The 2,839-nt window shown below is 48.3% G+C and overlaps 1 long non-coding RNA gene across 1 annotated transcript in view; it reads left to right on the plus strand.

Moving 5' to 3' along the window:
* Positions 1-1,730, plus strand: part of LOC108446166 — a 19,639-nt gene extending 17,909 nt beyond the window's left edge. The window contains exon 2 of the long non-coding RNA XR_001861282.1: positions 1,625-1,730. This is a non-coding gene — a long non-coding RNA (uncharacterized LOC108446166). The remainder of the gene's footprint in view (positions 1-1,624) is intronic.
* Positions 1,731-2,839: the final 1,109 nt, after the last annotated feature.

Raw genomic sequence — 2,839 nt, forward strand, 5'->3', positions numbered from 1 at the left:
CGACCTCTTCTGTGAGAGAGAAAAGTCTCTCATGGACTTAGAAAATAGCAAGAAAATCCTTGCTAGCAGCATTTTTGTATCTACAGGTTGAGATACAGGCAGTTTAATAATTAATAATGAAAAAAGTGTTTGTGCTTATATTGGGTTTGCATGGCCAAGCTTTGGTAGCGGGGGGGGACTACAGGGGTGGCTTCTGTGCGAAGTTGCCAGAAGCTTCCTCCATGTCCAGCAGAGCCAATCCCTGGCAGCTCCAAAGACAGGCATGCCGCTGGTCAAGGCTGGGCCAATTAGAAATGGTGGTAATGCCTCTGTGATAACATATTTAAGAAGAAGAAAAGGAAAGTTATTGCACAGTTGTAATTGTGGTCAGAGAAGAGCGGGGTGAGAATATGCGAGAGGAACAACTCTGCAGACACAAAGGTCAGCAGAGAAGGATGGGGAGGCGGTGCTCCAGGCACCAGAGAAAAGGTTCCTCTGCAGCCCATGGTGAAGACCATGGTGAAGCAGCTGCGCCCCTGCAGCCCATGGAGGTCCATGGGGATGCAGAGATCTACCTGAAGCCTTTGGAGGAGACCCATGCCTGAGAGGACCCTGGTGGATGCTTGAGAGGAGGCTGTGACCACGTAGGAGACCCGTGGAGTGAGAAGCCCACACTTGGATCAGCCTGTCCTTGAAGGACTGCACCCTGTGGAAGAGTGACCCATGTTGCAGCAGTTTGGGGAGGACTGTTGCCTGTTAGATGGACTCATATTGGAGAAGTTCATGGAGAACTATCTCCTGTGGGAGGGACCCCACGCTGGAGTAGGGGAAGGACTCCTCTTCCTGAGCAGTGGGAGAAACCATGAGTGATGAACTGACCATAACCCCCATTCCCTGTGTCCCTGTGCCGCTGGGAGAGAAGGTAGAGCTGGGAAGGAGGGAGGGGTGGGGGGAAGGTGTTTTTAAGGCTTTATTTTACTTCTCATTATCCTTCTCTGATTTTGTTACTAATAATTTCAATTAATATTTCTAATTCTAAACTGTTTTGCTCATGATGGTATTTGGTGTTTTCTCCCAGTTCTTAACTCATGAACCCTTCGTTATATTTTCTCTTCCCTGTCCAGCTGCAGAGGGGAGTGACAGAGAGGCTTCGGTGGTTATCTGGCATCCAGCCAGGGTCAACTCACGACAGTACTTAAATATATATATACACATATATATAAAAAAACTATGCTATACTACATTGGACAGGATCCTACCACCATAAGCAGTTCTACAAGGAGTCTGCAAAGATGGGTCAGGAGCCAATGCCTTATATCATAGAATCATAGAATGGTTTAGGTTGGAAGGGACCTTAAAGATGATCTCATTCCAACCCCCTGACATAGACAGGGACACCTTCCACTAGACCAGTTGGCTCAGGGCCCCATCCAACCTGGCCTTGAACAATTCCAGGAATGGGGCATCCACAACTTCTCTGGGCAACCTATGCCTCACCAACCTCACAGTAAATAATTTCTTCCTAATATCCAATCTAAACCTACTCTCAGTTTGAAGGCATTCCCTTTTGTCCTGTCACTTCATGGTCTTGTAAAGAATTCCTCTCCAGATTTCTTCTAGGCCCCTGTCTTGGACTGAAAGACAGGTGTCTGCCAAGGAAGGTGGGAACTTCTCTTGGAATGGAGAATATGAGTCCCTTCCCTCTGAATGATTATAACTTTGAAATTAAGGGGTTTTCTGGCAAAGATATGGGAAAAGGAATAGCAGTTCTTTACTAGTATGTATGTGTATAACCAGGCAAACAAACAACAATGGCAGCAAGAACAAACAAAAAACCAGAAAAGCCAATAAACAGTCTCTTGCTCTTTAAGCAATTTTCCCTTTGGTGTAGTTATGGTCACAGCCGGCAGGGGCGCTGGCGGGCTCCTTGAGGGCAGCACAGGTGAGGTGATTTCTCCACGGCTGCAGGGGGCACTCCGGTGCGAGCTCGGAGGCCGCAGGGTTGATGGCAGCTTGGCTGAGACAGGAAGTCATGGGTGGCAGCTGGTCGCGATTGCCGGGCTACGGTGCAGAGATGGCCTGTATGGGGACACCCCACACGTCGACTCTGGATCCCCCCCCCAAATGGCTGGGAAACAAAACAAAAAAAAAAAAATTAAGCAGATTTGCAGTGCAGGAAAACTACAGCAGATTGGGATCTCAGAGTCCAACACACAGGAGTGGCCGTGGCAACACGCTGCGGGCAGAGGGTCCGGCGAGAGCCGATCCCAATATTTTGGCACCACACGCGCTGGTTCTGAGCTCCGAGCTGCCAGGTGGCAGGAAAGCAAGCAAACAGCTCCTTCATCCTCTGAACTGGGAAACCTGGGAAACCGGACTGACCAAAAACCCAGCCCCAAAACTTCCGGGGTAGCCCCCTCAGTTTTTCTCTCTCGTTATCACTTGCAACCTGCCCCCAGCCAGGGCCAGTTCAATAGAATGTTGTGACAGCTACATCTTTGTTTTCTCAACTATTGGTAGCTATTGTTTCCTAGTAACATATGGGACAAAATTCCTTGAGGGAAAGAAACAAAAGGAAAAATTCTAACCCCCAACAGCCCCCTTCAGATACTGAAAGGCTGCAATAAGGTCTCCTCAGAGCCTTCTCTTCTGGAGGCTGAACAAACCAAATTCTTTCAGCCTTTCCTCATAGGAGAGGTGGTCCATCCCTCTAATCATTCATGGCCCTCCTCTGGACTCACTGAAAACCATGAAATAAACTCTGCAACCAATTTACTAGGTTAGAAAGCCAACATTAATTAGCAGTGCTGGATGCATGGGGATTTCTCCTCAATGCATGCACACCGAGTAACCTAACAGA

Source organism: Corvus brachyrhynchos, unplaced genomic scaffold (assembly GCF_000691975.1).
Source record: "Corvus brachyrhynchos isolate BGI_N302 unplaced genomic scaffold, ASM69197v1 scaffold24, whole genome shotgun sequence".
Classification (NCBI taxonomy): Eukaryota; Metazoa; Chordata; class Aves; order Passeriformes; family Corvidae; genus Corvus; species Corvus brachyrhynchos.